The sequence below is a fragment of the Oryctolagus cuniculus genome, chromosome 6 (assembly GCF_051225735.1).
Source record: "Oryctolagus cuniculus isolate XC-2025 breed Fujian yellow rabbit chromosome 6, ASM5122573v1, whole genome shotgun sequence".
Classification (NCBI taxonomy): Eukaryota; Metazoa; Chordata; class Mammalia; order Lagomorpha; family Leporidae; genus Oryctolagus; species Oryctolagus cuniculus.
In genome coordinates this window covers 107,896,596-107,908,858 of record NC_142872.1, presented here as the reverse complement: position 1 = coordinate 107,908,858, position 12,263 = coordinate 107,896,596, and the positions used below count along the sequence as shown (strand labels likewise).

Here is a 12,263-nt window from a genome sequence, read left to right as displayed (position 1 = left end):
AAGTTTTACAAATAATGAAAATGTTTGGGTTAAAATGAATCTGGGTGGCCAGCATTGTGGCATAACAGGTTAAACCTCTGCCTGAGATGCCAGCATCCCCTGTGGATGCTGGTTTGTGTCCCAGCTGCTCCACTTCTGATCTAGCTCCTGCTAACACATCTGGGAAAGCAGCAGAAGATGGGCCAAGTGCTTGGGCCCCTGCACCCATCTGGAAGACCTGAAGAAGCTCGGGGATCCTGGCTTCAGTCTGACCCAGCTGTAGCCATTGTGGTCATTTGGGGAGTGAACAAACAGACACATTTCTCTGTGCCTCCCTGTCTCTCTCTGTAACTTTGCCTTTCAAATAAATAAAAAATAATTCTTTTTAAAAATCTGGCTAAAATATATAAATGACTAGTAGTGGAATTCAGTTGTGAGAAAGAAAAATACTGGAAACCATTTCTGTTTGGTGATAATGTGCTCCAACTCTTCTTAGCTACAGTTTCTGCAGTGTAATATTAAGTAACATCTCAAAAATAAGCCAATATCATAAAATACCTGAGTCACAATTTAAAATAATAAACTATCTGAACAAAGCTATGTATCCAGATGCTTTTCAAAAACAGGTACATTACCATTCACAATAATTATCAAAATGAGAAAAGTTCTTTCTTTTTTATGTCTATCAGCAATCATTCTTAGTTATTTGCACGTAAATTGACTATTTTCTTCCAAAGTATTCCGCTATATCCATTAGTTTATTTTTTCTACTCTTCCACATGAATAGAAATGAAGCATTCATATCACAGCAAAATTAAATTGTCATATGCTTGAAGTTCAAGGATAATTTAATCTCACATTTATGCATTTGTAGTACTTCTAAATTCATTTGAAGTATTATATCAGTGTACAGAAAATTTTTTCCACCTTTATAATGAAAGCTACTTCAATGATTTCATCAAGGTTTTCCAAAATCTATTGAAATATATGATTAAAAAAAATGGATAAAACCTCCTAGTACAATTTTATCATAAATGTCAGTGTGTGACCAAGTATAAAATACACATGAAAATTGCTTTGTACTATATTAAATTATAGATTCTTATTATTCTTTATTGTCTCCTTAAATTGGGATAACTAATAGATTCATAATACTGTCTGGAAATATTGAAGTTACTTTAAGAAGCACATCTTTTTTTTTGTTTTGTTTAGCATGAAGAATCTAAACATCTAGAAAACAGAAATAACTTCCTTTTAATTAATCTTGTTTTAAATATTTATTTATCCAAAAGGCAGAATAATAGAGATTAGGAGAAAGAGAAAGAGAGAGAGAGAGAGACAGAGATCGATCTTGTATATACTGGTTCACTCTTCAAATAATCACAATATCCAGGTCTGGGCAGGCCAAAGTCAGGAGCCAGGAACTCCATTTTGACCTCAATATGGGTGACAGGGCCCAAGTATTTGGGCCATCATCCACTGCCCTCCCTGGTGCATTAGTAGGAAGCTGGATTGGAAGCAGAGTAGCCAGGACTTGAACTGGCACTCCAATATATGGGATGTTGGCATTGCAAGCTATAACTTAACCTACAGTGCCACAATGCCAACTCCTAGATACAATTTCTTAAGAGTAAAATGTAATTCAAAGTCTTTTGTCTAAATCCCTTTCTTTTTTTAAAATTTATTTGGCAGGTAGAGTTATAGACAGTGAGAGAGAGAGACAGAGAGAAAGGTTTTCCTTCCACTGGTTCACTCCCCAAATGGCCGCCACGGCCAGCGTTGTGCCAATCCAAAGCCAGGAGCCAGATGCTTCTTCCTGGTCTCCCATGCGGGTACAGAGGCCCAAGCACTTGGGCCATCCTCCACTGACCTCCCGGGCCACAGCAGAGAGCTGGACTGGAAGAGGAGCAACTGGGACTATAACCTGGCACCTATATGGGATGCTGGCACCACAGGTGGAGGATTAACCAAGTGAGCCATGGCACTGGCCCCTAAATCCCTTTCAACTACATCATCCTGGAACATAATATTACATGTGATGATTGATAGATAGATAGATAGATAGATAGATACATATATATAGATGTAGACATATATAGAGAGAGCGATATACACACAATCACACATTGCCTAAGAATAGGGCAACATTGTAAGAATTGCATCATTAGTCAAATACGTTGTGTGAACATCACAGAGAATATTTTAAAATCTAAATAGTATGGATCACTTAATAAAGACACAGTAAATATGAGGTATATGAGGCTCCTCCAGATGTAACACAGTATATTGTTTTACAGGAAGAATATTTTTTCACTGTGAAAACTTTTACCTTTTTATTTTATTTTTTAAAACTTTTTAATTTAAATTTTAATTAGTTTTTACAGATTCAATATGATTAACAGATACAATTCTAAAAACATAATAATATTCCCTTACTCCTTCCCTCCCTTCCTCCCCCTCCCACCCTCCTACCCTCCTTACTTTCCCTTTCTTCCTGTGTTCTTTGTAGTATTTGAGATAACATATTTTAAATTTATATTACAGGAAAAAGGGAGTACTATGGGAGTATATATGTTTGACTCCTGGTTCTGGTTCCTGTCTCCATCTCTCTGCCAGTGTAGACCAGGGGAGGGAGTGGTGATGTCTCAAGTAACTAGGTCCCTGCTACCCATGTGGATTCAGTTGGAAGACCTTCTCAATCTCTCTCTCTCTCTCTCTCTCTCTCTCTTCTCTCTGTATGTGTGTGTGGGCGTGTCTGCCTCTCAGATAAATTTTATGGAAATACATAGTATAGTAAATACATAAACAAGTAAATTATCATTAATCATCATGATAATGTAATGTGTACTGTACATAATTATATATGCTACACTTCTGTATAACTGACAGCAACAGGTTTATTTAAACCAGAATCATAGCAAATACATGAGTAACGTGTTATGTTACAACATTCCAACTGACAGTGTCACTAAGTGATAGGACTTTTTTCACCTAAATTATAATCTTATTGGATCACCAATCTAACTTTGCCATTTATACAAATATTATGCAGTGAATCACTATATATATATATATGTATATATAACAAATAAAAGAAAGAATTTTAACTTCATGTCAAGTCAGACTTTCTGGTGTCCAGCATTGTGTTGTAGTAGGTTAAGCTGCCACCTGCAGCACTGGCACCCAAATGGGTGCCAGTTCAAGTCCCGGCTGCTCCACTTCTCATCCAGCTCCTTGTTAATGGCCTGGAAAACCAACAGAGGGATGGCTCAAATGCTTAGGCCCCTGTATCCATGTGGGAGACCAAGAAGAAGCTCCTGGCTTCGGCCTGGTACAGCCCTGACGGTTGCAGCCATTTGGGGAGTAAACCAGAAAAGGAAGATCTCCCTCACTCTCCCTCTCTCTTTTTCCATAACATTGCATTTCAAACGAATAAGATAAAAAAAATTTTTGAAAACTTGGAAAAAAACGATAGCCTTTCTTGAGTTCCTACCTCAATTAGAAACTAACAAGAACTTGGCTGGTACCACGGCTCACTAGGCTAATCCTCCACCTGCAGCGCTGGTACCCCGGGGTTCTAGTCCCAGCTGGGGTGCTAGATTCTGTCCTGGTTACTCCTCTTCCAGTCCAGCTCTCTGCTGGGGCCCGGGAAGGCAGTGGAGGATGGCCCAAGTGCTTGGGCCCTGCACCCGCGTGGGAGACCAGGAGAAAGCATCCGGCTTCTGGCTCCTGGCTTCAGATGGGCACAGTGCGCCGGCCGTAGCGGCCATTAGGGGAGTGAACCAACGGAAAGGAAGACCTTTCTCTCTGTCTCTCTCACTGTCTAACTCTGCCTGTCAAAAAAAAAAAAAAAAAAAAAAAAGAAGAAGAAGAAAAGAAACTAACAAGAATTCTAACATATCTTATTTAAATATATTCGCAAGATAATAGGAATAAATCTTCATCACCATTAAATTTTAAAATACCAAGCATTAAATAAGTAAGTGGCATATAGAAAGCTTGCCCTATTGCTATTTAAAATTTCCCATATTTATATTTGGTGCACCAATCAGGATTCTGATCAGGATATTCTCATCCCAAATTGGAGTGCTTGGGTTCAAGTCTGAGCTCACTTCAAGTTCCAGCTTCCTACTGATGAATATATTGGAAGGCAGAAGGTGATGGTTCAAGTAGTTGGGTCTCTGCCACTACATGTATAAGACCCAGGTTGAGTTCCCAGCTCCTGGGTTTAGCATGGCCCAGCCCTATCTGTCTCAGGTATTTGGCAAGTAAGTGAAGTAGCAGATGAAATATCTCTTTCTCCCTCTCATTTTCTCTGTCTCCCTCTCCCATCTATATCCTTTCTAACTTTCAAATAAATGTCTTTTTAGAAAATAATATAAAATTGCTTATCTTTGAACTTTCTCAGCTTAAGCAAAATGAAGAGCGAGGCAGACAGCCTCCTGGCTCTTTTCCCTTACTGGTTGGACCTAGCACTAGCTCTTTTCTGGGGTACTTCTGACCCTCTCAACTTTCCCCTTGTGGAGTCATTTCTGACTGCCAGAGTATGTGCAGCAGCATTACTGGTGCCCTCTAATCTGAGTACTTAATCTCTCAACTCCATCATCAAATTTAATGAGGAAAAATGTCTTTGAAAGATGCCCACTGTGGTCATATTGGAGAAGCCCTTTATTTCCAAATTTAAATAAATATGCTGGGGCTGGTACTGTGGTATAGCAGGTTAAGCCACCGACTGCAGTGCTGGAATCCCCAAAGGGCGCCAGTTCGAGTCCCAGCTGTTCCACTTCTGGTCCAGCTCTCTACTATGGCCTGGGAAAGCAACAGAAGATGGCCCAAGTTCTTTGGTCCCTGTACCCACGTGGGAAGACAGAGAAGAAACTCTGGATTGGCGCAGCCGTTGCAGCCCACTTGGGAAGTGAACCAGCAGATAGAAGACCTCTGCCCCTCTCTCTCTCTCTCTCCCTCTCCCTCTCTCTCTCTCTCTCTACCTCACCTTCTCTCTGTGTGTAACTTTTTCAAATAAATAAATAAATCTTAAATAAATAAATATGCTTATCCTTCTACATTTTTCTTTTATCGTAGCTAAATAGATTTTTTTCAACAAATGAAGGAGGATAATTAGAAACTCAAATTTTTTTTAATTTTTTTGACTGGCAGAGTTAGACAGTGAGAGAGAAAGGTTTTCCTTTTTCTGTTGATTCAGCCCCCCAGTGGCTGCTACAGCCACCATGTTGCATCTGGCACGCTGCGACAATCCGAAGCCAGGAGCCAGATGTTTCCTCCTAGTCTCCCATGCGGGTACAGGGCCCAAGGACCTGGGCCATTCTCCACTGCACTCCCAGGCCACAGCAGAGAGCTGGACTGGAAGAGGAGCAACCGGGACAGAATCCGGTGCCACAACCAGGACTAGAACCCAGGGAGCCGGTGCTGCAGGCGGTGGATTAGCCTAGTGAGCCGAGGCGCCGGCCCTAGAAAGTCAAATTTTTTAAACAGATAACATACACAAAAGCCACCTGGGACATGAGGAATCATCACTTGAAGACCAATAAGGAAATACATCCTTTTTGAAGCCAAATAAAAGTAATGTTTAATCGGAATAATACATGCTCACAATTGGAAGGGACCTGTATTTTTTTAAAACTTTTATTTAATAAATTTAAATTTCCAAAGTACAACTTTTGAATTGTAGTGGCTTTTTCCCCTCATAACCTGCCTTCCACCCACAACCATCCCATCTCCCACTCCTTCTCCCATCCCATTCACATCAAGATTCATTTTCAATTATCTTTATAGACAGAAGATCAACTTGGTATATACTAAGTAGAGATTTCAACAGACTGCACCCACACAGAAACACAAAGTATAAAGTACTGTTTGAGTACTAGTTACGCCATTACTTCACATAGTACACACATTAAGGACAGAGATCCCACATGGAGAGTAAGTGCACAGTGACTACTGTTGTTGATTTAACAATTGACACTCTTATTTATGGCGTCAATAATCACCCAAGGTTCTTGTCATGAGCTGCCAAGGCTATGGAAGATCTCTGTGAGTGAGATCCCAGAGGAAAGAACAGGCCATCAAAGAAGGAGGTTCCTCTCTCTGAAGGGAGGAGAGAACTTCCACTTTGACTATGGCCTTGTCTAAATATGATCTGAGTTGGGTCCTGTATTCTCAATTATATCTGAGACTGTTGTATAAAGTGAAGATCTTTTGAACACCCCAAGAAACAGGTCATTACAATTTGGAGGTACTCAAAAGCCTGTCTGACCACAGATCAATAGAGAAATCCTGTTTGTGGACAGCTGAAATTAAGATGAAACACTGCAGATACAGGCAACATAGTCAATTGTCATTGACAGAGAACACATATCAGTTAAACTCAAATCAATAAAATGAATGTAAGAGGATTATAAAATAAATACATACTACCACCAATAAGTGAAAAGTAAAACAAATATAATCTTATACATAAACCAGATTGCAATAAATAATCAGGAAATTTAAAATTTTCAATTAGTACTATCTGTGTCCTTTTTGGTTTAACTAGTCTCTTTTTAGCACGCAATAGTCCCTCTCAAGTAAAGATGCTCCATGGAATCTCCCTGTACTTTTCAAAAGATGGATAGAACAGTATCTTCCATTCCATTTTCTCTTATGATGTGATACTGCCACCCTCTAACAGTGAGGTATCAATGTTTCTTCATCTCAAGACTAGAAGGACTCATGGTTGTTGTACAGCAAGCAGCATAGCACCATTTTCCACCAGAATAAATTATTTTAAAACCCAAAAGTCAACTTGTTAGGAGCCAATTACTCTGAAGCTTCCATGTTTTGAAATCCAACTCCCATGTAAAGGCCATGTGTAGTGCTCTAGTTCCAAGTCTCAGCTAGGTCTTAACCAACAGCCAACGTCAGCCACCAGATATGCAAGTGAAGACATCCCCATATGACTCCAGCCCCAAGGCACCACCAGTCAGTGAATGGTCCTATATGAGGCTTCATACACAATGTGGCAGAAAAAAATCATCACCATTGTTCCTTGTACAAATTTCTAATTAGTAAACCTGTTAGCATAGTTAAATGATAGCTACACCAGTAGGTGTTGGGTGGTTTATTATGTAGCGATGCAATTGGAACACTCCCTCTTTTCTGTTCTATATAGTGTCTTAGAATCTAGGGGGAATCATGGTGTGGACAGGTGATCTTACATCTCTTCAGTGCCTGCTGTTGTGTTACAAATCTATTGAAGCATCATGATGGCATATACCATAAGGGTTTGTGGTTCTAGATCTTTGACTCTGGTCATGAGGCACCTCACACACAAACCCCATGGTCACAACTATCCTTGACACACTCCTTCCACATCTCCTGACCAAAAAGCAAGAAAGATTCTTTGTTACTTCTCTCTCTTTGCACATCTGTGAAGTTAAGAATCTTAGCTTGCGTCATCAATCAGTCAACTCCCTTCACTATAGCCATGCTGTTATCCTGGCCAGACTGATAAAGCAAAATATGAGATTATTCCTGCATTTTGCATCCTCCCCTGAGTTTGCATCCTGCAAAAATGTGAACTGGTCATATTCTGCCACACATGTCTGAATGCTTTTACCACATACACTGGATTCTACCCTGAGATGGGAAATATGAAGATATGGAAATCTGACCTCCTTGTTAACTCTATTTCCTATTCTCTTTCAAATCCAGAAAGTCAGAAAAGGAGGATATTCCACAAGTGCCCCCTCTCAGCAAAGATATCTCCTCCTTGAAACCTCACAGTTCAATCTCAGAAGAGATATTCTGTCTTTAGTGAAGAATAAGAATTATGATCTTAGTTACCAGGCATGACTTCACATGGAAGCTATAAAATTACTAGGAAAAATACACATAGGTTTAATACCTTGAAAATATCCCCATTATACTAAGGAATGTCAGAATTTTCCAATCTTTAAGTGCAAAAGTGAGCCAAAACCTATCTGCTTCATGATTGATTTGCTTGATTTGCTTACTGTACATTTCTTCACTTAGTGACAATATAATATGTCTGTGATTTATTGAAATTAAGTTAAAAAGGGAACATTGGCAGGTGTTCTTATTCTAGAGACTAGTTATTTAGATATTGTCAGAGTCTGACAGTGGAAACAGCTCTCATGGTATTAAAAATATATACCCAATGATTAAAAATGAAAATAATTTATGGTATGGACTCTAAATTATCATCCTTTGAGTATATATATGTTATTCTTATTAATCCCCAAAATCTCTGTAGGGAGAATTTACTGAGGCAGTAATTTTTGCTTATTTCTTTTTCCTCCTTACTTATCAGCCAATATTCATTTTTAAAGTGTGCTAGATGATTCACATTTTTAGCGATTTGTTCTCTCTGTACAGCATTTAAAACAATAGAAAAATGCCTATTTCCATTATTATGTAATATGCAAGACCACAGACAATAATGCCAATCAACAATTGAGTAAGAATTTGTGTATAAAGCAAAATCTCTATACTGGACTCTATTTAGAGAGTCAAAGTACATGTCAGACTAAACCCTAGTCTGAGTGTGGTCAATACATTGACCAATTTTCTGTTGTTTAAAGATAAGAACTAATTACTACACAAAATAATGACAGGACATTTATCACAATTCAGCCATTAAAACTTCTCTTCCAATGAGAATCTTCAGTCATATAAACTTCATAAAATGTGCTTCCAAATAAATTCAAAAGCAAATATAAATAAGATTTCATTAGGCATCCCTTTAAATTTATACTGTCACGTCAGGTTTATGAGGTCCTAGAGAGGAAAATAATTTAAATTCTCCCATATCTTTTAAGTCATCAGAAGACAGGGACTCTATATATCTTTCTTATTTTCATATTTTAGCATAGCATCTGGTATATAAGCATTTCTTGAATTAATGAATAAATACAGTCCAAGTCTTTTTCTCACAGCTGAGGAAACTGAGACCTAGAGAGGTCATATATTTTCTCCTCTCCTTTAGTAAGAATAAGTAAAAGGTTGCTAAAATGAATATGTACTCATGATGAATGTTCCATTTATCCTGCTTCTCTATGTTTATGGTTTATCAGCTACATATATATTTTAGTACTTGCCCTAGTTATTTAGTTCAAAACTGAAAAGTACACACAACTACACTTAGGTCGTTTTTGCTTGTATTTGTTATTTTTGCTACTGATTGAGAGCGTTGGTTATAAAACAAAAAATAAGGAACAAGAAGATATAATCCATATAAAGTATTCAATCAATTTTGAACTATGGCTTCACTATATCCTAAGCTGAAAACTTTTGTTTGGGATTTACGATAGGATATATATTTTGTTATGTTCATTTAAGTAATTACTAATAATATAATCCTTCGGATACAGGCTAAATGCTAGACATTTTACAATACTGCAAACTAGGGGAATGGGCATTGTCTTAGCAATTAAGACATCTGTGTCCCATATCACAGTCCATTGGATAGAGTCCAGGTTTCATTTCTGATCCTGGCTTCCTAATGTAAACCCCATGAGAGGCAGACGATGGCTCAAGTAATTGGGTACCTGTCACCCACCTGGGAGACCTAGATTGAATTCCTATCTCCTGGTTCTGAGAATATATCGCCATCCATCTCTTTATTTCTCTCTGTGTTCTTCACACCTCACCTCTGCCACTCAAATAATATTTATAAAATGAAAGAAAAACATGTTATAACAAGATTCTGTTACTTTGATTCATATTATTTATTATACGCTAGTTACTATTTGTTCACTACATATTAAACAGAAACACATACATTAAAGAGGAAATATATTTCAAGTTGATTATTTCTAGATTCTTGGCTTATGAAATCTATAATGAGCCAATCATAATGGCCTCCAAAGATGAAGTTTCCAATTCAAAGGAACAAAGACACATAGAAAAATATTTAAATAAATTAAAAAATGCTGTGGCAGATAATATACATAATGCTTTAAGAGCAGATATTAGAAATAATTAGTTCTACCTAGAATTTATTTTACAGGTTTTGACTTTGAGACAAGCTATATGATTCTCAAGAGAGAAAGAGGTCTGATTATGAAGGACTTTTTATTTCATGATAAAGAGTTTTAACTTCACCTTATACGTAATGGGAAGAAATTTCTAAGCAAGTGAATAATATAATTTGATTTATACATTAGACACAAATTTGACTGAAATAATTCAGAGACCAAAGATAGAAAAGCTGTAATAAGGCTGCTTCAATAGATCAAACAAGAGAACAAGAAAGTCCTAGTAAGAATATGAAGGAGGAAATGTGCCCTAGATGGTGTTTGAATAGTGAATTTAAAAGGATATAATGATTGATTAACAATGGATCAAGAGGAAAGAGACAGATCAAAATGTTTAGGGTAGGAAACTGGATGAATATTGACAATTTTAACCAAATATATGGAAATGCAATAAAAAACAAAAAAGTAGGCCATATAATTTGTAAATTGCAACAACAATTGTTTGAAACTTGAAATTAAAAAGCTCAATAGTTGGCAATTACATTTTAATTAAATTGCTTGAATTAATCAGATGCACTTTATCATGGCTAAGAAAAGTTATATGAGGCCATGCAATTTTTTTTCTAGTGATTATATTAAGATATGTTTTGCCATAAACATATACAAAAAAATAAAACAATTAATAAAATCAGAGATTAAAAAGGAAATGTAACAATGGATATCACAAAAAGAAAAAGGAATCATCATGATTACTACAAATAGCTATATGCCAACAAATTGGAAAAATCTAGAAGAAATGGAAAGATTCTTGGACACATACAATTTATTAAAATTGAATCATTAAGACATAAAACCTAAACAGACTAATAACTAAGAGATTGAATCAGTAATAAAAACCTTCCCAACAAGGAAAAGCCCAGGACCAGATGGCTTCACTGATGAACTCAACCAGACTTTTAAAGAAGAAATAATTCCAATAATTCTCAAGTTACTCACAAAATTGAAATGAAGGAATCCTCCTGAACTCCTTCTATGAAGCCAGCATAACCCCAATTCCTAAACAAGAAAAAGACAAAATAGAGAAAGAGAACTATAGACCAATAACCCTGATGAACATAGATACAAAAATCCTCAAAAAGATATTAGCTAATCAAATCCAACATGTCAGAAAGATCACTCACCTGGTCTACGTGGAATTTATCTCTGGTATGCAGAGATGGTTCAACATATGCAAATCAACAAATGTGATATATCACATTAACAAACAAAGGAATAAAAAAGCCATATGTTTATCGCAATAGATGCAGAGAAAGCATTAGATAAAATATAACATCCTTTCATGAGAAAACCTTAAGCAATTGAGATATGGAAGGAATATTCTTCAACACGTTCAAGGCAATTTATGACAAACCCACAGCCAGAATCTTTTGAATGGGAAAAAGTTGGAAGCATTCCCCCTAAAATCCAGAACAAGACAAGGATGCCCACTCGCACCACTGCTATTTACTGTAGTCCCGGAAGTTTTAGCCAGAGTCATTAAGCAAGAAAAATAAATCAAAGGGATATAAATAGGAAAGGAAGAGGTCAAACTACTCCTATTTGCAGATGACATGATTCTATATATGGGAACAAAAAGACTGTACTAGCACACTATTAGAACTCATAAAGGAGTTTGGCAAAGTGGCAGGATATAAAATTAACAAAACTCAACAGCCTTTGTATAGAGTAACAATGTCATGGCTGAGAAAGAACTTTAAAGAGCAATCCTGTTGACAATAAATAAATTAAAAATTATATACCTTGGAATACATTTACCAAGGAGGTGAAAGATCTGTACAATGCAAATTACAAAACATTAAACAGGCCGGCACCATGGCTCAATAGGCTAATCCTCCGCCTTGCGGCACCGGCACACTGGGTTCTAGTCCCGGTCGGGGCGCTGGATTCTGTCCCAGTTGCCCCTCTTCCAGGCCAGCTCTCTGCTGTGGCCAGGGAGTGCAGTGGAGGATGGCCCAAGTACTTGGGCCCTGCACCCCATGGGAGACCAGAAGAAGCACCTGGCTCCTGCCTTCGGATCAGCGTGGTGCGCCAGCCGCAGCGCACCGGCTGCGGCAGCCATTGGAGGGTGAACCAACGGCAAAGGAAGACCTTTCTCTCTGTCTCTCACTGTCCACTCTGCCTGTCAAAAAAAAAAAAAAAAAAAAAAAAAAAAAAAAAAAACATTAAACAGAGAAAGAGGCAAGTGTTGTGGCATAATGGGTAAAGCCATCATCCCATAAGGATGCCAAT

At 37.6% G+C, this 12,263-nt stretch overlaps 1 long non-coding RNA gene across 1 annotated transcript in view; it reads right to left on the bottom strand.

Annotated features, from left to right (window-relative positions):
* LOC149126257 (uncharacterized) overlaps positions 1–12,263 on the bottom strand; it is a 438,647-nt gene that overhangs the window by 375,182 nt on the left and 51,202 nt on the right. The window contains exon 2 of the long non-coding RNA XR_016235778.1: positions 10,971–11,030. This is a non-coding gene — a long non-coding RNA (uncharacterized LOC149126257). The remainder of the gene's footprint in view (positions 1–10,970; positions 11,031–12,263) is intronic.